This window comes from Rutidosis leptorrhynchoides, chromosome 7 (assembly GCF_046630445.1).
Source record: "Rutidosis leptorrhynchoides isolate AG116_Rl617_1_P2 chromosome 7, CSIRO_AGI_Rlap_v1, whole genome shotgun sequence".
Lineage (NCBI taxonomy): Eukaryota > Viridiplantae > Streptophyta > Magnoliopsida > Asterales > Asteraceae > Rutidosis > Rutidosis leptorrhynchoides.
In genome coordinates, this window is record NC_092339.1 from 23,810,210 (window position 1) to 23,834,988 (window position 24,779).

Here is a 24,779-nt window from a genome sequence, read left to right on the forward strand (position 1 = left end):
TTCTCCTGGTTCGGGCAATTTCTAATAATGTGGCCCGGTTTTCCACATTTATAACAAACTACATTGGCATAACTTGCTCCGACACTACTTGCTCCGCCACTACTTGCTCCGCCATTACTCGTTCCGACACCATTTGTTCCTTTCGTTCTGTTAACCCCTGGTCCGTAGACCTCACACTTCACCGCGCTATGACCATTTCTTTTACAATTGTTGCAAAATTTGGTGCAGAACCCCGAGTGATACTTTTCACACCTTTGGCATAGCTGCTTCTGATTGTTGTTGTTATTGCGGTTATTATTGTTGTTAAGATGATTGTTGTAGTTGCTGTTGTTGTTGTTGTTGTTGTTGTTGTTGTTGTTGGGCCATTTGTTGTAGTTACGATTGATGTTGCGATTGTTAGGATAGTTGTTGCGATTATTGTTGTAATTACTGTTGTTGTTGTATTGGTGATTCTTATCACCGTTTTCCTCCCACTTTCTTTTGACTTGCTTCACATTGGCCTCTTCAGCAGTCTGTTCTTTAATTCTTTCTTCAATCTGGTTCACTAGTTTGTGAGCCATTCTACATGCCTATTGTATGGAGGCGGGCTCGTGTGAACTTATATCTTCTTGGATTCTTTCCGGTAATCATTTCACAAACGCGTCGATCTTCTCTTCCTCATCTTCGAACGCTCCCGGACACAATAGGCACAATTCTGTGAATCGTCATTCGTACGTGGTAATATCAAATCCTTGGGTTCGTAACCCTCTAAGTTCTGTCTTGAGCTTATTGACCTCGGTTCTGGGACGGTACTTCTCGTTCATCAAGTGCTTGAATGCTGACCACGGTAGTGCGTAAGCATCATCTTGTCCCACTTGCTCTAGATAGGTATTCCACCATATTAACGCAGAACCTGTGAAGGTATGCGTAGCGTACTTCACTTTGTCCTCTTCAGTACACTTACTTATGGCAAACACCGATTTGACCTTCTCGGTCCACCGTTTCAATCCGATCGGTCCTTCGGTTCCATCAAATTCCAAAGGTTTGCAGGCAGTGAATTCTTTGTAGGTGCATCCTACACGATTTCCTGGACTGCTAGATCCAAGGTTATTGTTGGTATGTAGCCCGGCCTGTACTGCGGCTATGTTTGAAGCAAGAAAGGAACGAAATTCCTCTTCACTCATATTCAAGGTGTGTCGAGTAGTCGGTGCCATTTCCTTCAAAATAGTCAAATGAAACGAGTTAATCATATAGAATATCAAGAGTAGTCAATAGTATTTCGTAGCGTAATATGAACTTATTTATAAAAGCTCTTTCTTCATATTAGCGTTTTATACTCTTTAATTCGGGTAGTACCTACCCGTTAAGTTCATACTTAGTAGCTAACATACCATTTCAACTACTACAATTCTATATGAAAAACTAATCACAAAAAAAATATATATCATATTCAAACCTTTATACAATAACTTGCAAACTTACAATAGCACTATTTTACATATAGCATGAAATATAGCACATAAAACTTTGATACAAAGTAGTTGCGAAGATAATTATAGTTAATAAATAAGGCGTTCAGCAAAGGCAACAAAGACACGTAATTCATACGTCCAGAAACAAGTCATGCATTCTGGTTTTACTAATACCACTTCCCATCCTTGGTCTTGTGTAACGTAACCGTTGTGACCGATAGTATGACAACGTGTTGTAACGTCGTCAAAAGGACGAAGGTTACGTAATGACCAACAGTCTCGTAATAATCTAAAAACCTCATTTCTTACCCCAATTACCGACTCCGTCACTTGTGGGAACGTTTTGTTTAATAGTTGTATCCCGATGTTCTTTTTCTCACTTTGGTGAGAAGCGAACATTACTAACCCGTAAGCATAACATGCTTCTTTATGTTGCATGTTAGCCGCTTTTTTTAAATCATGAAGTCCTATATTCGGATACATTGAGTCAAAATAATTTCTTAACCCGTTGCGTAAAATAGCATTTGGGTTCCCCGCAATATATGCGTCAAAGTAAACACATCGTAACTTATGGGTTTCCCAATGTGATATCCCCCATCTTTCAAACGAAAGCCTTTTATAAACCAAGACATTCTTGGAACGTTCTTCGAATGTCTTACAAACTGATTTTACCATAAATAGTTTTGCCGAGGAATTCTGACCGACTCTAGACAAGATTTCATCAATCATGTCTCAGGGTAAGTCTTCTAAAATATTGGGTTGTCTATCCATTTTGTGTTTTTATACTGTAAAATAGACAAGAGTTAGATTAATAAAAAATAGTTATTAATACAAGAAATTTTTACATATATCGTAAAGCATAAGCACACTATATTACATATATTACACCGTACAAATACAACTATCTTATTCCGACTCACTCGTTTCTTCTTTTTCGAACTTGGTTCTTTTTGCTAAGTTTTTAGGGATATATGATGTTCCCCTAATACGAGCTGTCGTTTTCCACATTGTTCTAGAAAAACCTGGTGGTTTAGAGGTTCCCGGGTTATTGTTACAACTTAACAAATACGGGTGTTGACGATACATATAAAGTTCATCGGGGTTGGAATCAGATTTCTCTATTTTTATGCCCTTTCCCTTATTGTTCTCTTTTGCCTTTTTAAATTCAGTTGGGGTAATTTCTATAACATCATCGGAATCCATGTCGGGATCCGATTCATCGGAGAATTGGTAATCGTCCCAATACTTTGCTTCCTTGGCGGAAACACCACTGACCATAATTAACTTTGGTCGGTTGGTTGAGGATTTTCTTCTACTTAACCGTTTTATTATTTCCCCCACTGGTTCTATTTCTTCTTCCAGTTTCGATTCTTCTTCCGGTTCCGATTCTTCTTCCGGTTTCGACTCTTCTTCCGGTTCCTCTTCGGGAACTTGTGAATCAGTCCACGAATCATTCCAATTTACATTTGACTCTTCATTATTATTAGGTGAGTCAATGGGACTTGTTCTAGATGTAGACATCTATCACATAATATCAAACAAATTAAGAGATTAATATATCACATAATATTCACATGTTAAAAATATATAGTTTTCAACAAAATTTGTTAAGCAATCATTTTTCAAGTAAACACGGTCGAAGTCCAGACTCACTAATGCATCCTAACAAACTCGATAAGACACACTAATGCAAAATTCTGGTTCTCTAAGACCAACGGTCGGATACCAACTGAAATGTCCCGTTCTTATTGATTTAAAATGTTCCATATTAATTGATTTCGTTGCGAGGTTTTGACCTCTATATGAGACGTTTTTCAAAGACTGCATTCATTTTTAAAACAAAACTTAACCTTTATTTCATAAATAAAGGTTTAAAAAGCTTTACGAAGATTATCAAATAATGATAATCTAAAATATCCTGTTTACACACGTCCATTATATAATGGTTTACAATACAAATATGTTACATCGAAATCAGTTTCTTGAATGCAGTTTTTACACAATATCATACAAACATGGACTCCAAATCTTGTCCTTATTTTAGTATGAAACAGCGGAAGCTCTTAGTATTCACCTGAGAATAAACATGCTTTAAACGTCAACAAAAATGTTGGTGAGTTATAGGTTTAACCTATATATATCAAATCGTAACAATAGACCACAAGATTTCATATTTCAATACACATCCCATACATAGAGATAAAAATCATTCATATGGTGAACACCTGGTAACCGATATTAACAAGATGCATATATAAGAATATCCCCATCATTCCGGGACACCCTTCGAATATGATATAAATTTCGAAGTACTAACGCATCCGGTACTTTGGATGGGGTTTGTTAGGCCCAATAGATCTATTTTTAGGATTCGCGTCAATTAGGGTGTCTGTTCCCTAATTCTTAGATTACCAGACTTAATAAAAAGGGGCATATTCGATTTCGATAATTCAACCATAGAATGTAGTTTCACGTACTTGTGTCTATTTTGTAAATCATTTATAAAACCTGCATGTATTCTCATCCCAAAAATATTAGATTTTAAAAGTGGGACTATAACTCACTTTCACAGATTTTTTTACTTCGTCGGGAAGTAAGACTTGGCCACTGGTCGATTCACGAACCTATAACAAATATGTACATATATATCAAAGTATGTTCAAAATATATTTACAACACTTTTAATACATTTTGATGTTTTAAGTTTATTAAGTCAGCTGTCCTCGTTAGTAACCTACAACTAGTTGTCCACAGTTAGATGTACAGAAATAAATTGATATATATTATCTTGAATCAATCCACGACCCAGTGTATACATATCTCAGTATTGATCACAACTCAAACTATATATATTTTGGAATCAACCTCAACCCTGTATAGCTAACTCCAACATTCACATATAGAGTGTCTATGGTTGTTCCGAAATATATATAGATGTGTCGACATGATAGGTCGAAACATTGTATACGTGTCTATGGTATCTCAAGATTACATAATATACAATACAAGTTGATTAAGTTATGGTTGGAATAGATTGGTTACCAATTTTCACGTAGCTAAAATGAGTAGTTTTTACCAATTTTGTTTTGCTCGCCATTTCTTCGTTTCTAATCCGTTTTGAGTGATTTAAGCGGCCACGGTTTCGTATTGAACTTGAATTTATGAAACTAAATAGAAAAGGTATAGGTTTATAGTCGAAAATACAAGTTACAAGTCATTTTTGAAAGAGGTAGTCATTTCCGTTGAAAGAACGACATCTTGATGACTGTTTTGAAAAACATACTTTCACTTTGAGTTTAACCATGATTTTTAGATATGGTTTCATGTTGATAAGAAAAATCATTTTCCCAGAAGTATAGCTTTTAAATCAAAGTTTTTCATAGTTTTTAATTATCCAAACCAAAACAGCCCCCTGTTGTAACTACGACGGCGTAAATCCGGATTTATGGTGTTTATCGTGTTTCCGGGTTTTAAATCATTAAGTTAGCATATCATATAGATATAGATCATGTGTATAGTTGATTTTAAAAGTGTAGTTAGAAGGATTAACTTTATTTGCGAACAAGTTTAGAATTAACTAAACTATGTTCTAGTGATTACTAGTTTACCACTTCGAATATGATAGCTTTTTATGTATGAATCGAATGATGTTATGAACATCATTACTACCTTAAGTTCCTTAGATAAACCTACTGGAAAATAGAAAAATGGATCTAGCTTCAACGAATCCTTGGATGGCTCGAAGTTCTTGAAGCAGAATCATGACACGAAAACAAGTTCAAGTAAGATCATCACTTGAAATAAGATTGTTATAGTTATAGAAATTGAACCAAAGTATGAATATGATTATTACCTTGTATTAGAATGATAACCTACTGTAAGAAACAAAGATTTCTTGAGGTTGGATGATCACCTTACAAGATTGGAAGTGAGCTAGCAAACTTGAAAGTATTCTTGATTTTATGTAACTAGAACTTGTAGAATTTATGAAGAACACTTAGAACTTGAAGTTAAAACTTGAGAGAGATCAATTAGATGAAGAAAATTGAAGAATGAAAGTGTTTGTAGGTGTTTTTGGTCGTTGGTGTATGGATTAGATATAAAGGATATGTAATTTTGTTTTCATGTAAATAAGTCATGAATGATTACTCATATTTTTGTAATTTTATGAGATATTTCATGCTAGTTGCCAAATGATGGTTCCCACATGTGTTAGGTGACTCACATGGGCTGCTAAGAGCTGATCATTGGAGTGTATATACCAATAGTACATACATCTAAAAGCTGTGTATTGTACGAGTACGAATACGGGTGCATACGAGTAGAATTGTTGATGAAACTGAACGAGGATGTAATTGTTAGCATTTTTGTTAAGTAAAAGTATTTTGATAAGTGTCTTGAAGTCTTTCAAAAGTGTATGAATACATATTAAAACACTACATGTATATACATTTTAACTGAGTCGTTAAGTCATCGTTAGTCGTTACATGTAAATGTTGTTTTGAAACCTTTAGGTTAACGATCTTGTTAAATGTTGTTAACCCAATGTTTATAATATCAAATGAGATTTTAAATTATTATATTATCATGATATTATGATGTACGAATATCTCTTAATATGATCTATATACATTAAATTTCGTTACAACGATAGTCGTTACATATATGTCTCGTTTCAAAATCATTAAGTTAGTAGTCTTATTTTTACATATGTAGTTCATTGTTAATACACTTAATGATATATTTACTTATCATTTAACATAATTAATCAAGTGTATCAATATCTTAATATGATTCATATGTACCTAGTAAGACGTTATAAAGATAATCGTTATATATATATCGTTTTCGAGTTTTTTAATTTAATAGTCTCATTTTTATGTATATAACTCATTGTTAAAATACCTAATGAGATACATACTTATAATAAAATCATGTTAACTATATATATAACCATATATATGTCATCGTATAGTTTTTACAAGTTTTAACATTCGTGAATCACCGGTCAACTTGGGTGGTCATTTGTCTATATGAAACCTATTCCAATTAATCAAGTCTTAATAAGTTTGATTGCTTAACATGTTGGAAACACTTAATCATGTAAATATCAATTTCATTTAATATATATAAACATGGAAAAGTTCAGGTCACTACAGTACCTACCCGTTAAATAAATTTCGTCCCGAAATTTTAAGCTGTTGAAAGTGTTGACGAATCTTCTAGAAATAGATGCGGGTATTTTAAGCATGTTCTTGATTCAAGCTTAAAACTATCACACATAATACATACAATCAATAAGATTACATCCAATACTTTGGTTATTAATCTAGACAAACATTATGGAATTAGCCAACAATCATTTTAACAAACAAAACAGCAATCAAATGATAAGAAGAATCCATTGTTTGAGAACAAGAAATCAACCTACTAGAAGAATAAATCTTGGATTGAGAAGGATTGAATCTCGATTCTTGGATGTTAAACCACTTGAAAGAGCTTGGAATTCTCCAAAAATGCTCCTAAATTCGTCTCCAGAACTGATTTGATCGTCTCTGAAAGTCTCCTCAATAATACACATATAAAGTAGCTCAAAAGTGCAAGACAGCTTGTTCAACTACTTTTGGACGGCGTCCCATAATTGGACGGCGTCCCATTTCACTAAGCTTTTGGACGGCCTTGGTCAGGTTTCTTCATTTTGTAACAACTTCTGTCTGTACACCCCGTTATACTGGACGGAGTCCCAAGATTTTGGACGGAGTCCAGCATAACTGAAGCCTTGTTTCGGCCTTTTAAACCATTATTTCGACCCTAACTTGTACGGGATCGACCATGATGATAATATAACTCATAAAATGGCTATAAATAATCAAAGATTATTCACGATTCATTTTCCGATACCTATTTTCATATCCTTGCATAATGCTATCGTAAAGCCTTCAAGTATCCTTAAATTGAGATGAATTTGCTTGATATTGCGAGAGATATACATGACTAAATTGAGCAATATCAAAACGCCCACACTTAAACCTTGCTTGTCCTCAAGCAATTCTTTCTTACAAAGTAGAAAAATATCAAACACACTCACACAATTTTGAGTACATACATCAGACAAATTACGCGAAGCACACGAAACACACGCTTTAAGTAGAACACACCATTATTGTAATCACACTCACACTATATGGAACACATGCACACTTCATAACCTTGGCAAACATACACAAGAATCACACACATTATGAAAAACATACACACGCATTTTGAGTGATTTAGAGATTAGGATCAATGAACTTGTTGCAATATCCGAAAAGTTTAGTCCTAAGGAAAACAGGACTTGTGAAAACGTTTTATGATTTTAAAAATGGCATGTTAGTTTTTACACTAAACATGTTTTCCGGTTTTCTCAAAGTCCGGTTGAGGGTATTTGTAAGTTTTGCATAAATGCGTGCAGGTTTCCCGCTCTTGGTCAAGCCAAGCCTTCCCATGGAACCTAACATCGTAGTGATGTTGGTTAGAAAATAATGTAGCTTAGGAAGATACTACATTACGTCCGGATATCATCGAAAATCATGAGTTGATCATCTAATCCATTAAATCAATCATAGAGATTGAGGTTCATCAGGCTTAAAAGCTGATATCTCACATTTTCAGAGGTTATCCACTGGGAATCTGATCAATCACTAATTTGTGTATCATGGTGGGCTTCCCATTTAATGAGACAGATCTCCCTCATTGAGATAAGTCTGACCACTAGTTTCCCTGTTTGATGTTGAGGCCTGGTGGATTTCCAGCTGATGTTAGAGAAGACTTTTCAAAATTGTTAATCAACCTACAGCTGGTCGGGACTACAAACTTCTGAAGTAAATCAGCAAGTGTGTCATTAATCAAATGGGTAATAAAGAAGTGGTCGGACGCAACATTGTCCTTGTTAGGAGAAACAATGAGGATCGCCCTGTTTAAATTTTCGATCTGGCTCGAGGTCCGGTTTTCGACCAAGCTATGCAATCACCGCTCTCTCACGGTTTACACCCGTTTTGGTACAGGTGACCTACAAGTTAGTTGTAGTAAACTAGTAGGATTTTCATTCAAATAAATAAATGATAGGGCAACTTCAAAGACAATTAATAATTTAAAACATCACTCAACATTCCTTTTAAAATGACTTTTTCGGATAAAATGTATGTAAAATGGTTCTTGGACATGTTCGTTTCTAAGTCAACTCGTAAAAATTTTAAAAATCTCGAGACAATTTATATTCCCCCCCCCCCCACACTTGAATTCATGCAATGCCCTCATGTCATGATAAATAGATTAAATTGTAGAGGGCATAGTGTGAAGGTGGTAATAAAAAATTTGAAATTTTGAACCTTAAACTCGTGTAACAAAGCAGACGCATACCGCTAAACTTACTGCCAGCATGAGAACATCGTCCATTTCTCGATTAGTATCATACACACATCATAATATCCAAATGTTGCTAAACTTAATGCCAGTCTTTGAAGTTCAGTCCAGCTGCACAGATTAACAAACTACACAAATAATACTAAAGACAAAGGTGTTTATACAACCACAACCATCACCAAATTAGTTCAGCAAACCATACAGTTATTCGAAAGAGTCGAAGAGCATAATGTATTTCAAAACAAATCACACCACACAAATTTAGAAAATAGTCTGAAACATCATGATCAAAGGCACGCAGGCCTTAACTGGATTAGTTGTTGTATGGCCAAAAGTAGCTTCCCGAACCATCTCTGTTCGGGCGTCCCTGGGGGTATTGTTGCTCAAACCTGTTTCTAGCATCTTGCAAAGAAGAGTTAGCATCATAAATCGGGTATGGAGGAGGTGGGTTTTGCGGATCGGTATAGTATGTGGGCGTCTGGCGTGTTGTTCCATAGTAGTGCTCGAGGTCGGAATTAAACAACTCAGTGTTACGGTTATTCCAATCATTACCATAACACATCCATCCATGATCATGTACTGAAGCAATCTGGCGTTGCTCCATCCTTTGCAGACTTTCCCACATACAATCGTTATGCCTCCTTTGCTCATTTGGACTCAACCTCGTATTCTGCACATTAATAACCAAATTAACCCAAGAAGTTTAGGAAGGTGCCCAACTACCATGCTCATGAACATCGGTTTGAGCGGCCATCTCTTCTTCCTCTTCTTCGACTTCCACGTTCACATTCGCCCCACTACTACTTGCACCACCTGCTACAAAGGGCACTAAACGACCATTTCTGTCATTCATAAGGATTTTAGTGTTTATGTAAGAAATTTTCTTCAATGGTTTCATCTTGTGTTCACTTTCTACTAAACGACTAAAATCAACATTAAAGTAACGGGCAATAGCAGTGATGTAGTGGCCTCCAAGAAGTGGGCTTTGTTTCCTTGTTTCGTTAGATATCTCAAGCAAGTAATAACCTATGAACCCCAGAATGTTCGTGCATCGATTGTTCTTGATTTAGTGCATTAACCAAAGATCGTTTGACTTATCCTTTTCATTTCCTTCAACCCTCGCATTAAAAGTGCAAGCGATTAGTCGATGTAGGAGCCTGTCATTCGGCCTTTCAATTTAACTATACCACACTCGGCTTGATTTAAAAGTTGGAGTTGTGTCGCGCTTTACAATATTATGCCAGAAATTTATCTCATTGAATAATCTTTGAGCTCTATAATCAGCTTCGTACAAGAAAACACAAAGAGTCTGATCATCAAGCTCCCCATAAATTCCCAGGACTCGACATAGGTCAATTCTGCTCAACTTTCGGTCTTCCCCACCTAGTCTGAACCTAAGAAATTCATATGAACATGGTTCCCGGATGTAGTTTAGCCTCATTGTGGACAGAAATTCTTTGCATAAAATTGGATAAACCGCGTCATGTAAACTGAAAATCTGTTCCCATGGACGAATAATCTGCCCATTAAATTTTAATGCTAACATACGTTCAACTTTGGTGCGCATATTCGCTTCTTCTAAAGGATCCCATAATAAATACCAAGTGGCATTTGTCGGCCTTGGATTCTCTCGAGTAAAATCCGCATGATAATCATCGTGATTTCTTAGATATTCCAACCAAGTTCTTGGATCAATTTCCTCCTCCTCTTCTTCTTCTTCTTCTTCTTCTGCATAACAATGTTGATCCTGAGGTGGTGGCGGTGGAATGTTTTGGCTTCTAGTGATTCGGCCTCTCTTTTATCCACCTCTGTCTTGGTTTGATTGTCCCTACACAACACAATAACATCAAACAAAACAACATAGAAACCATTGTGTTAGTGTTAGAAAAAACAAACTCATCCAAGTAGCAAAGTGAATTAATCAATCCATAACATCATTCATCATTCAAAAGTCATAGTGAATCACTTGAGAAAAGTTGTATTTTCAAATTAATTTGCCAAAGTCAACCAAAGTCAACACAGGTTCTAAAATACAATTTCTAAAATGTGGATCACAAGTTCACCATTAATCATCAACTCAGGAGCCAAACATATTGCATTAATAATCATTGGTCATAACATGAGAGACTTGCATTTTAAAGGTTCAACAATTTCCATTCAAAGTATAATGCAAATATCACAATTTAGTTCAAAGTGACCATTATTCTATCATCTTGCAATTACATTTTAGCATACAACACTATCAACTCACTTTAATAGGCCTAAACATGTGAAAATCAAGCATACATATCTTCTTAAGAACATCACAAATCAAAGTAAACTAGAAATTCAATAAAATTCAATTTATGACCCGGCCAAATTGACATCTATATCACCAACAACAAGTGAACACTTCACAAGCTTAATAATCATCACAAACAAACCCAATTTCCTAAACTAAAAGCCTTCATTTCGGATTTAATTTCTTCAAAACCCTAGATTCATATAAAAACCCATTAAACATGTAAATATTGCAAAATCAAGGAATAACAGGTAATTATATCACTAAGGTATGTTAATTGAAGTAAAGAATCATGCAAATCAAACACCCTCACACTTATCTTTCACATACTCATGAATACAAGCATATAAATTAACAAATCAAGAAAGAAAAGTGTGTTATGTAAGTAGCAATACCCGACTAGACATGATTGAAGCACAAAATTAAAGGATGAAATCACGAAATTGGAAGTAGAAATTAGGGTCTTGGGATGTTGGGTCGTTTTGTTTGAGAGAAAAACTGATACGGGTGTGTTTGTGGTTGAAAAAAATGAGAGAGAAGGGTGTTGAATCGAATTTTTTTCTGATCTGATGGATTGGGATGGCATCCATTTTTGGGACGGCGTCCAATTTGTCTTCATGGTGGGACGGTGTCCAAGTTTAAGACGGCGTCCAAATTGCCTGTACCATCAGTTCTGATCCAAAACACCTGTTAAAAATCCCTGTCTCAGAACCCCGTGTATTTGGACGGCGTCCAGAGAATTGGGACGGCATCCAAATGTGTGTCAAGTTCAGTTCAGTCTGAAACTCATAAATAATCTCAATTTTAACCAAACACAAGTCAATGGAGCTCATATAACCAATTTTTGATCATGTTGCTCATACAAAAACAATATCACAAGCGCAAACCACACAAAATAAACTATTTACACATGTGAACTTTGTTTAACGAGTCGTTCATCCAACTCGTTCCTATTTTGATTTAAGTTTTATTCTCGAAGTTGAGGCTAACCTCGTCTTTGATTTCCAGGGGACCATCGACATAGTGTTTGACCCGGTGGCCATTCACCTTAAAAATGTCGCCCTTCCAGTTCACCACTTCAATTGTTCCATAAGGGTACACTCTTCTAACAACAAAAGGTCCTGACCATCGGGACTTGAGCTTCCCGGTGACAATTTAGAACGGGCATTATAAACAAGGACACGGTCTCCTTCCATGAACTCCTTTGGACTTTTCAATCGTTTATTGTGCCATTTGTAAGACCCGAATAATTGCAGTGTACATAAGTGTATTTGCGATACTTGAGACGGGGTTTTGTTGTGTATATTTAAAGCAGGGAAGAATTCTGAACTGGGGGTGTCGCGCGTCGCGCGGCTATATGGCGCGCCGCGCCATCTGTCTGCGATAGATTCCCCTTTTCTTTTAATTAGATATTTTGAGGGCATTTTGGTAAAACTACTTTGGGACCCGAATTTAATGCCTTAGATCAGTTTGGGAGCCTCATTCACTCCATTCACAACCACCTTATCATCTTCCATTCAAGTTTAGAGAGAGAGGAGGTTCTAAAGTGAGAAAACTCCATTAAAGGAAGAAGGAAGTCGAATCGAGTCTTGGTGCGAGTTCTAAAGTCGTTCATCTAGTCGCTAGCTACGTGGTGATTGTGTTGGTAAGTTATAAAACCCAATCTCTTACTTCAATTGTGTTTAAGGGTTAGGGTTGGGTTAGTGTTGCACACAAAACCCATTTGCTAGTAAATTTGGGGGTTTTGGGTGAATTTGGGTCATGTAGATTCAAAGATGACCAATTAGGGTTTTCAAAGTATTAAATTATGTTTATAAGCCTAAATTGGTTAGTTAATGTACTAGCACACTTATATATATGTAAATGGGTGTAATGACCTTGAAATGGGTCAAATGGGTCTTTAGTGACCTAAGTGGTCTTGCTAGTGTGAAATTGAGTTAACCTTGTGATTTAAGAATGTAATAAGACCATAATTGGCTAGAGTTAGGGTTTTTGGTGAAGTTAACCCATTATTAGGGTTAATGGTGCAAAATGGGTTGAAATTGCACTTTGGATCAAAATGGCTTTAGAATGGTGAAAGAATTGGTTGACCAACTTGAGTTGCGTTTAATAATATGTATAATGTGATTAGGTACGTTACATTGAGGTTTCGCGAGCTCGGGTATCTTTTCACAAGACTTTGAGGTGAGTGGAATAATTATATGCGTAGGTATATAATGTATCTATTTGTTGTAGCGTGAAATGTGTAGTGTCGAGGTGTTAAGACACCACGTTTCACGTGAAGAGTGTAGCATCGAGGTGTTAAGATGCCACTCGGGTGTAGCAACGAGGTGTTAAGATGCCACCTAGGAGTGTAGTGTCGAGGTGTTAAGACACCACTCTGTAAAATATGAGTGAAGCATCGAGGTGTTAAGATGCCACTCGGGGTGAAGTACCGAGATGTTAAGGTGCCACCCTAGGGGTTAGTGGTGCGAGGTGTTAAGTGCCCTAACGGATGTTATGAACACCGATGGTGTTTTCGCGAGCGCCGTTCCCTTGTACGATTGGTTAACCATGGTTATTTGTGTTGTAAGTATATTATATTATTCGAGTTATATTTATATGCGGTTGATATGCTAGCTCGTGGTATTGGAGAATGATAGTTGTAATTTTGACGATAAGCTAATTGTGTTTGCTAGCATGTTTGCGGTATTGTGTAAGTGTATACAAGTAGGTATAATTATATATGTATTCGTATAATTATTGCATTCACTAAGCTTTGCTTACCCTCTCGTTGTTTACCTTTTTATAGGTTCGGTTGTGGACAAGGGTAAGGGCATCATCTTGGATTAGAGATCACGTCGTTGCTAGATAATGCTTTTGGGCTATTTAGCTTTTGGAGTATTGACCGAGACTTGGGTAGTTTAATCCCAAACACCATGCTCGTAGTGTAGTTTGGTACTTAAACTTTTGATGGTCGAAACTCATATTTTGAATTAAACTCGTAAAACGGCCGATGTGGGCCCCGCTTGTAAAACATCATTTTTATGTTTGAATCGTGATAGTTTTACATATTTAAATGTGTGGTTAAAAGCGTGTCGTCTAAAAATGTCGGGAACTAGTCGATCTTTTTCGCATTTGAAACTTTCCGGACAGGCCTGAATGGCGCGCCGCGCCACTTCACCATACAGCAAAAAAAAAAATTTATTTTTTATTTTCACGTGGTTGGGTCGCGGGTTAGTTTGGGTTGTTACAAGTGGTATCAGAGCATGGTCTAAGGAATTTAGGTGACTTGAGTTATGCGCCTAGACTTAGACTTTTTGTGTGTGCGTTATGCGGGACTTGTAGGACTTTGGGTCGGATTGGGATTGGTTAGTGCATAGGTTTATGTAAACTAATCATGCGCTATTTGTTGTGTATGTTTAGCGAGCATCGAGCGAGATGGACGTTGTACTAGCAAGTTAATGCGACGTGCTCGCGTAGTAATGACTAGCTACCATTATTACGGGTGCAAATCGTGTCAAACAAGTAATGTACGACGATTGTCGAGCGAGATGGGATAGTGTGGTATATATGTACGTACGTATGTGTTGTGTCTTTTCGTTTCGTTGCTTAACCTCTTCCGTTTTATAGAATGAAGACGAGAAATGGACCCAATCATGATAACGGAAGTACAAGCGAGGACGCCGAGTTTTCGGCCAAGGTTGAGGCCGTCTTTAAAAAGTTAAAAGCAGATTTTCTTACGGACGTCCAAAAGGTCTTCCAAGATTCGGTCGATGGGCAAGTGACCGATTTGATAAATGAACGAATGAAGGCCACTATCGAAGAGGCCCTTGATGCTAGAAACATTTATCCTCACGGTGAAGGAGGTGAAGGAAGGACTTCCATTATAAGAATTTCAAGGACGCTCAACCCCCGATGTTTAATGGGGTGCGAGATCCTTTGAAGAGTACATGTTGGATCTCCGATATCGAGGGAGCTTTCCGTACCGCGGAATGCCCTCCCGAGAAGAAAACAAGGTATGGTTCTAGCATGTTGCGGGAGGAAGCTAAGTTGTGGTGGGACGATAAGATCAACTTATATGGCGAAGAACAATGTATGGGCTTGATATGGGAGGAGTTCAAGAAAGAATTTTTCAAAGAATACCGAACTTCATCCGATCTCAATAGAATCCGGGACGAGTTGCACCATTTGCAACAAGGGTCAATGGACTTGGTTACACTCAAGGCTACCTTCTTGGCAAAGACTCATTTTTGCCCGGAATATGTGGGTGATGATCACAAGTTAATGAAGGATTTCTATCGTACCTTGAATGATAAGTACAAGGGCAAGATTAGTCAGGGTATGGCTAAGTCGTTTGATGAATTGTTTGAGTTGGCTCGGGGTTTTGAGCCGGAGGTTCCAAGAAAGAGCGATTTCACATTTTCCAAAAGAAAGTTTGAAGGTTTTAGTTACTCTAACTCTTCAAACAAGAAGAACAAGAACAAGAAGGGTTCTGAAAGTGTCAATAGCGTGAAGAAGGGCGCTACCGGTGGTTTTTCTTATACGTGCTACAATTGTGGGCAACCGGGTCATATGGCTCGTGAATGTCCGAAACCAACTTCCGGAAACAAAATCACTTGTTTCAATTGTGGTAAAGAGGGGCACAAGAAGCCGGAGTGTCCCGATTTGCGAAACGATAATGTGAAGCGATTAGAGAAGGCGGCGGGTACGGCTAGGGGTCGCAATTACTTGATGACCAATGATGAAGCCAAACAATCGAACGAAGTTGTCTCAGGTACTTTCATGGTTAATTCTAATCTGGTAAGGATTCTTTTTGATAGCGGTGCAAATTTGTCGTTTGTGTCTCCAAAATTTGTGCCTAAATTCGATAGACCGTTAGCTAAGTTAAGTCGTCCGGTAGAAGTCGAAATAGCGGACGGCAAGACGGTGCTAGTGGTTGATGTGTGTAAGAATTGTGATGTTGTTTTCGGTGCCGAAACCTTTAAAATTGATCTCATTCCAATGACCTTGGGCGATTTCGATATTGTCGTTGGTATGGATTGGCTCGATCGTTATAGAGCTGATATTGCATGCCATGATAAGTTTATTCGTGTGAAGACCCCAAGTGGGGGAGAGTTGATTATTCATGGTGATAAGCGAAGGAGACCGGTGCCGATATGCACTTTTGCACGGGCACGTCGTTTTGTTGTTACCGGTGGCATGGCTTTCCTTGCTCATGTTGTCGATATTCGTAATGAGCCACCACCCATTCGTGAAATTCCGGTGGTTAATGAATTTGAAGACGTTTTTCCGGATGAGTTACCGGGTGTTTCGGAGGAAAGACAAGTTGAATTTCGCATCGAGTTGGTTCCGGGGGCTACCCCCATTGCTAAAACACCCTATCGTTTGGCGCCAACGGAAATGCAAGAGTTGTTGAATCAAATCCAAGAGTTGCTTGAAAAGGGTTTTATTCGACCGAGTGCTTCGCCATGGGGCGCTCCGGTGTTATTTGTGAAGAAGAAGGATGGTAGCATGCGGATGTGCATCGATTATAGGGAGTTGAATAAAGTGACGATCAAGAATCGTTATCCTTTGCCTCGGATTGACGATTGGTTTGACCAACTCCAAGGTGCAACGTATTTCTCTAAAATCGACCTACGGTCCGGCTATCACCAGATGCGGGTCCGTGAGGAAGATATTGAGAAAACGGCTTTTCGAACGCGTTATGGGCATTTTGAGTTCGTGGTTATGCCTTTTGGTCTTACGAATGCACCGGCGGCATTCATGGATCTTATGAACCGAGTGTGCCAACCTATGTTGGACAAGTCGGTAATAGTGTTCATTGACGACATACTAGTCTATTCGAAAAGTATGAACGAACATGAACGTCATTTGCGTGAGGTACTGAAGACGTTACGAAAGGAGAAGTTGTACGCAAAGTTCTCCAAATGTGAATTTTGGCTAAGGGAAGTACAACTCCTTGGTCATATTGTGAACAAAGACGGTATTCAAGTAGATCCGGGGAAGATCGAGATGGTGAAGAGTTGTGGACGACCGACTACGCCTACGGAAATCCGAAGTTTTCTCGGATTGGCCGGTTATTATCGTCGGTTTATCCAAGACTTTTCTAAGATCGCTTCTCCATTGACAAAATTAACAAGAAAGAATGCAAGATTTAATTGGGAGAAAGAGCAAGAAATTGCTTTTCAATTGTTAAAAGAGAAGTTATGTCAAGCTTCGGTGTTAGTATTGCCAGAAGGTGTGGAAGACATGACGGTTTATTGTGATGTGTGACGACCCAGAAATTTCTGACCAAATTTAAACTTAACCTTTATATGTTTCTGACACAATAAGCAGAATTTGTAATGTTTAATCTCAAAAAGTTTGGAACTACATTCATGTAATCAATTACCCTTTGACCTTGTTCGACGATTCACTAACATTTATGTGTATATAGATATGTATATATATAATATATAATATTAACTGAAAACATTAACAAAGTATTAGATATATGATACTTTACATGAACATATTTATTTCGATATATTTATCGACAGAATTAAGAGATAATATCAAATGATTGAATTATCAGATACATTATGATATGATTACGGGCCTATGTTATGAGGTCCACTGTGATTTAAGAAATCTATTCTTTTTGACAACATTCGGAAAATGGTAAAGTGTATTATAAGTAAGAACAAATGTGTCAATTAACGGGAACTAGACAAGGGTTAGTGGAAATTCATGTTTAATTTCTAAGGCATGTTTTATAATATTTTCTCGTGACCTTAATAAGATAACTATGTTAACTTTCATTTTATTTAATATGAAAATAAGAACGTGGAGTGTAAATAACTTAGATGTTGGATATCGACAAGTTAAGTAACTCGACATTTTTCATTAAGATGATTTCATATGTTTATTTAACTTTTGGACTTTATCCCATGCTTCACCAACAGACTGTAATTTAAAAACTTGAAACCTATTATGAATATACATAATTCTACTTTTCTAAAATGTTTTATGATATAACGATTTCCATTATTTTAACCTTTTAACAAAATGATTCTTAAATATATTTAGTTTTGGAAAACAAAATTATCATATTTATTTGATTTAGTTTAAAAAGTACAAAAAACGTTTTCAGTTTAAAAAGAACTTTATTATTAAAATATATATATCTTTTATAAATATCTAGAACCACTTTTGACAACTCATTACTTAACCAGTATGATAAAGATAACGATATTTATATTTTATTTTATTAAATATATATAACGATTTAAATTAATATTATATATATTTTTATACGCGTATTATACGTACATAGTTTTATACTTTTACTATACTTTAACTTTACCTTTACTTTACTTTTACTTTACTTTAACTTTAATAATTCATACTTTAATAATTCACTTTAATAATTCACTTTAATAATTCATACTTTAATAATTCACTTTAATAATTCATACTTTAATAATTCACTTTAATAATTCATATTTTAATAATTCACTTTAATAATTCATACTTTAATAATTTACTTTAATAATTCAAAAATCTATTATAAATAGAATTCAATAGGTTTCATTATTTCATAGAAACTTGAAAATATATTTCTCTAAACTCTCTCAATCGAATTACATATATATATATTTACTTAGTATTATTTCAAGATATTATTAGTATACATAAAATACTACGACGGAGTTATATTCAGACAATTTCAAAATAAGTTTTTAAATGGGATAGAGCTAAGGAAATTATGGGTTATAGCTATGAAGGTTATGGGTATTGATCGAGGGTATTGCTCGTGAGGTCAACCTAACGTTTATCATTTTCGTTGCGTCTACGTACTTTCCTGCAATATTGAATCATAATATTGATACGTGAGCATTCATATCTTATCTTTTATATATTAATATTGTATCCCTGACTAGTGCTCGAGTATATATGATTATGCATGTTTGTATGCTTAGTTTCGTCGTTAAATAGTTTATGATAAATCACGAATTTGATACATATGCTACTGAGATAAGTTATATGATATGCATGTCGTTGAAAAGCTGAAGAAAAAAATTAATAACTTTTCATTTAGAAATCGTGTCATTTCGATGAACGGATTAAAAGATATGGTCAACTGAATTATCATTAATTTTAATATTATTATTAAAACGATTATTATAACTGTTATCAGTTGATGTTATTACTTAAATTATCTTTATTACTAAAAATTAATAATTTTATTGAAACTATCATTTTATTTTTTTATCATTATTATTATTATCAATATTATTTTATCAAATAAATATGCGTACAAAGATATTTTTACCACACGTAATGTAATTACATTAATAATACATACCACTATATTTTTATGATATTAAGTGAATTTTATAAATTTTATTACTTGAGATATATAAAAGTATATTTTTATCATATATGAATTTTAATATAAATTTTTATTTATTAATAAATGACTTGTATTATTTAGTATAATAAGATCTGATAAATATATTTAAATATATAAAACTACTATATATAAGTTATATAACAAACATGTATAGATTTTGGAAGTCATTTTGGATCAAGTTGACTTTTGTTGACTTTTGCATGTCGGTCTCGAGCATTAGGATTGTGATACACTACGACTTGACCTAAATTGTTAGACAGATATTGACCAACATATAAATATATATACTTAATATAGGTTCGTGAATCCGAGACAAACCCTGCACTTGTTCAGTGCCGTCATATACATAATTGCTACGAAATACAGTATTGTGAGTTTCATTTGCTCCCTTTTTAATATATATTTTTGGGCTGAGAATATATGCGCTGATTTATAAATGTTTTAAGAAATAGGCACAAGTACTAAAACTAATTCTATGTGGGTTTAAACCAGAAATATACCCTTAGCTTGGTAACATTAAACTACTTGTCTATGTACGGTAGGCGCGAATCCTAAAGATAGATCTATTGGGCCTGACAAACCCCATCCTGACTATGGGATGCTTTAGTACTTCGAGGTTATTTTAAACACACCTGATCTGGTGTACTTTAGAGGGTAAAACATGAACGTTAAGGCTTGTTACCGGGTGCCTACAACTTATAGAATACTTTTATACACTTGCGAGTGTACGGATATTTATAGAAACTGAAATCTTGTGGTCTATTACTATTACAGAAATGATGGATTATGATAAACTAATGAACTCACCAACCTTTTGGTTGACACTTTAAAGCATGTTTATTCTCAGGTATTAAAGAAATCTTCCGCTGTGCATTAGCTCATTTTAAGGATATTACTTGGAGTCATTCAAGACATACTTTGAAAGACGTTGCATTCGAGTCATTGAGTTCATCAAGATTAATATTAAGTCAATTATAGTTGGATGTAATATGAAATGGTATGCATACCGTCAATTTTTGATGTAAAGAAAGTTTGTCTTTTAAAAACGAATGCAATATTTGTAAAACGTATCATATAGAGGTCAAATACCTCGCGATGTAATCAACTATTGTGAATCGTTTATAATGTATATGAACGGGTCCTTTCAGTTGGTATCAGAGTGGTGGTCTTAGCGAACCAGGTCTTGCATTAATGTGTCTAACTGATAGTTGTTAAGATGCATTAGTGAGTCTGGACTTCGACCGTGTCTGCATGTCAAAAGTTTTGCTTATCATTTTTAGTCGGAAATCATCTACTTACCATCCTTAGGAAATTACCTGCTTATCATTCTTAAGTCTAGACGCGTTTTCCTACATTTATTGCATAATAGTGTATAGACGAATTCTTATCTTAGCATATCTGTTATTGTGAACTTTGACTGACATCTTTCAAAGATTCCTCCGTAATTTATGGGATTTTGGTATTATATATACATATGTAAATTATGTATTGAAGAATACCAAATCTAAATTCTACAATCTATTTCATACCAAAAATTCTTCCCCTGATCATACAAGATGGATCCCTCAACCAGTTCGAGTTCCTCGGATTCCGACAGCTATGCTGATATGGATTTCCACATGAGCCCCGAAAGCAGCGTGACCGGAATGGATCAACCAATTAGCTATCATCTATTCTGGATGAATTGGGGATGGGTTCGTAATCTACTTAACCATTGGAGACAAGAAGAAGGTGATCCCTTTCATCCACCACATTGCCCTCTTGGCAATGAACCTGAAGCACTTACCGGTGAACCTGTCCGAAACACCATTTTCTCTCTCATTTCCAGAGTATCACGTCATGATTATATACTACACCAAATTCTAGATCTTATTTATCCGCTCGTCCGAACCGACAATCACCCCGGTGTAATAGAAGAAGTCAACGAGCTTCGCGCTCGGGTAGTGGCTTTAGAGAATATGGTGCAAAGGTTACAAACACCAGCAGCAGCACCAGCAGCATAACCAGTACCACCATCAACAACATCAACAGTACCATTACCACCACCAACAACAACCGCATCGCAAACCTCAACTTCATAATCTGTCCCACGAGCATCGACGTTATACGCCATGTAGATACCAAGGAATACCACAACGATGAAGTATTGATTCATAACTTCATTGGGAAACATTCTACGGCGATTATGTAATTTCTAAAGTTTAGAAATTATCTATCCTAGCCTTAACCATAAATCAAATGAGTTTAATTTAATATTAACTCATTAAATCAATATTACAACTGAAGAAATATACACATATATATTTCCATAAAGACTGTAAAAAAATTCTTTTGTACAAAATATTAATTGTGAAATTTTTTTTAACGGGTAGGTAATACCCGAGAGATATATAAATTCACAACTAATATGTTACATTATTCGAATCTGATTCAGCAAATCATCCATTATACTCCCTACTTTCACAACAATATACATTCTTTTATAGAAATCAAAACAACCATACTCATTCAAAATCTAATTACATATTTTAATTTTGAAATCTCAGAATTCGATTCAAGATATAACCGAAATCATCACTCTTAGATTCCTACATCTTTCAAAACTATACTTTGACTTCAAAACTGTTCTAAAACCTCATTTCTATTCATGGAACTCACAAAAATATTTGTATCATTCAAAATCTTAGAACATCATATGTATATTAACAATTACAATATGTGTTCAAACACTTCGAAATTCCTAAAGACATGCGAGATGATGATCCAACCACATATTACCCACTGTCATGCATCTGAAAAGCTCTCGAAACCAAAGTTATATTTTAACACGTATCCGTGTCAGATCCTTTGATATTTATTACCAAATATAATTTTTCAATCTCTTTCCAAAATAGAAAGTTTTGTCACAGCTCCAATAAATCACCTTCATTTGTTTATACGAATAAACCTTATTATAACAATTACCCCTTCATCATTGTTACCGGGGAACCTTTCATATCTCGCCACATTAGCAGTAAACTTATCAACAACTTCATTAACCTTCGACTTAAGCCTCTCCGAAAAGCCACTATACTTATTCATTAAAACCCCATCATGTACTCACCTACATCCTGTAACAATAATTGTCACACCAACTATTGGGAATTAGCAATCAGTATTTTGAATTTCGCGACAATTTTACGTCAAAAGTTATACATATAACGTCTATCTCCTAGACTTACATACTTCGAATGTGAATTTTCTGAAAAACATCCCAAACTATGAACTAGTTCTCCGAAATTGGAAAAATGCTAATGAAGCAGTAAAAACTGTAAACGACTTTAACAGTCAAAAGTTTGATGATAAAGAATAGTATGGTGGTAAAGCTGAGAAAAAGAGAAGGTTTGAAACTGGAAAATGGATTGAGCAGACCATGAGGGAGGCTGTGGACAAATCACAAAGACTAAAACTGCCTTCAAAGGATCCAAATGATTCAGTGTCTACTGAAATCATTAGCAAACACCTTACTTCTTATTCTAAACCTTCACATACAAATCTTCTTCATCATCCATATTATCGTATCTTTTATTATAATATCTTCGATATTCCTGAAGATATTTTCACAACTATTCTTATCCGAAATCTTTTATCTCTTCGCAATATCTGCGTTACAACATAAAAAGAAACTGTGTTAGTTTCTAAATTCTAAAAAAAAAAATTTGAATTTAAAATAGGAATGTTTTTAAAGTAGTGTTGGAAACTGAAGCATGAGCTAGTATAATATAATGACACTTGATCAACGTGATTATATTACAGTAAGTCATGCTGAGTTTCTAATGGAACGTGATGATTTACAGAACATACCATCATCATGTACTGTTTACACGACTCTTACATTCTACCCAATTTCCAAACATATTAAGAATATATCATCTTGATAGCTCTATATTTTCGGATATTCTGATAATTTGCCAAATCAAGATCGTGCCATTACGATTTTCTTCTTGGAACATTAACTATGTTCATCTAAAAATTCATATCTACGAATTATGGACCATTATCCGCTTGACTTAAGGTCGGGAAGAGAAAATGAAAGCATGAAGCTCCGAAATATAATGAAGAATATAAAGCCCGATAACAACCCTGAAATTACAAACCGTGTATATCAATGCGTATAGCAATATAAAGACACGGGAGAATGAAAAACACAATAACCCCAAGGTAATGGTAGAAGAAAATAACTTCCTCCGGTGGTAGATGAAAAAGAAGAATGACAGATATGAAAGTTAAGAGTATATCAAGAATCAATACTGGATGAAGCATATTAACGAATGCTTTAAAGTATGAATTGAGGAGAAAGACTAGAAGGTGTGAGCTGTGGAAATAAAGAAACGAAGGGGGTGGATTTATAGTAAAATATCAGACAGAGAAATCGAGACAGATTATCGCATTTAATCAAAGAAGATCCTGATTTCCTTAATCGCCGAAGAACCAAATCTTATTGCAAAGATTTTCTTTAAATCCCATGAATTCCGGAAATCAATCATAACTACGTCATCGGTTAAAACGAATATACGTTTACTCATTTCACTCTCTTGCGATAGCTTCACTTATACTCTCCGCGTTATCAAATTGTTTTATCTATATTACTCAATGATGATAAAACTCTATTTATCAACTCATATTCGTCATGAAAACATTTTTATAGTTAGCCATGACGACCTCAATCAAATTTCGGGACGAAATTTCTTTAACGGGTAGGTACTGTGACGACCCAGAAATTTCTGACCAAATTTAAACTTAACCTTTATATGTTTCCGACACGATAAGTAGAATTTGTAATGTTGAATCTCAAAAAGTTTGGAACTACATTCATGTAATCAATTACCCTTTGACCGTGTTCGACGATTCACGAACAATTATATGTATATAGATATGTATATATATAATATATAATATTAACTTAAAACATTAACAAAGTATTAGATATATGATACTTTACATGAACATATTTGTTTCGATATATTTATCGACAGAATTAAGAGATAATATCAAATGATTGAATTATCAGACACATTATGATATGATTACGGGCCTATGTTATGAGGTCCACTGTGATTTAAGAAATCTATTCTTTTTGACAACATTCGAAAAATGGTAAAGTGTATTATAAGTAAGAACAAATGTGTCAATTAACGGGAACTAGACAAGGGTTAGTGGAAATTCATGTTTAATTTCTAAGGCATGTTTTATAATATTTTCTCGTGACCTTAATAAGATAACTATG